Source organism: Antrostomus carolinensis, unplaced genomic scaffold (genome assembly GCF_000700745.2).
Source record: "Antrostomus carolinensis isolate BGI_N321 unplaced genomic scaffold, ASM70074v2 scaffold19872, whole genome shotgun sequence".
NCBI classification, from domain to species: Eukaryota; Metazoa; Chordata; class Aves; order Caprimulgiformes; family Caprimulgidae; genus Antrostomus; species Antrostomus carolinensis.
This window is the reverse complement of record NW_010300386.1, coordinates 2,984-3,791: the sequence shown is the minus strand read 5'-3', so window position 1 is coordinate 3,791 and position 808 is coordinate 2,984.

The following is an 808-nucleotide window of genomic DNA, read 5'->3' as shown; positions in this document are numbered from 1 at the left end:
AATCCAGGACCTGCAGATATCAATAAGAAATGGAACAATATTAGAGTTGGTATCAAAATGTAGAGAGAATATAACCGAGGACACAAGGGCAGCTTAGAAATAGAGATGTCCTAGTTAGAAAAACTCAATACTTGGAGCAGAAAAGAGGTTTTCTTCATTAAGGTGAAACTTGTACTGTGTGTTGGGATGGACCAGACTGCTCCTCAAGGCTGGGCATGAAAATTAATGGGTTGTAAGTCTTGGCAGAGGTTTTCAGAGATGCCTAGAAAATTATAATGCCCAATTAAATAGGAATTGGTCATCCGAGTCCCTTGGGCGGTCCTGAAAATCACAACCACTCTGCACTGCATCTAGTTTTCAGTCAGATTTTTCCCCTCTGCTTCTCTTTGCTTTCCTCTTCCAGTCCCATCCCCAGCTCCTGCTGGAGCCTAAGCCAAACCACAGAGCTTTGAAACACACTGTTGGAGCAGCCTCGGTAGGGACAGGAGAGGAGATGGTCTGTCCCTGCTGAGGCCGTTCAGAGCTGAATTGGTGGCAGCCCTCGCACACCAGTCAACTGTTGTTTTTCCAACAGGCACCTCCCTCTCACTTTTGGCCCATTTTTGTACCTCTGAGGTGGAAACAGGAAGCTGGATCAGCAGCAAAAAACCCAAGTTGTGCTCCAGTGAAGTTAAGAAGCATGAGATCCATTTTGAATGTTGTGGGGTTTTGTGTTTGTTGTTTGGTTTTGGGTTTTTTTTCTCCTTGGCTGATGTTAGCGTTTCATGTGCAGGTACCGTGCACCTGAGCTGCTTGGGCTGCAGCTTCT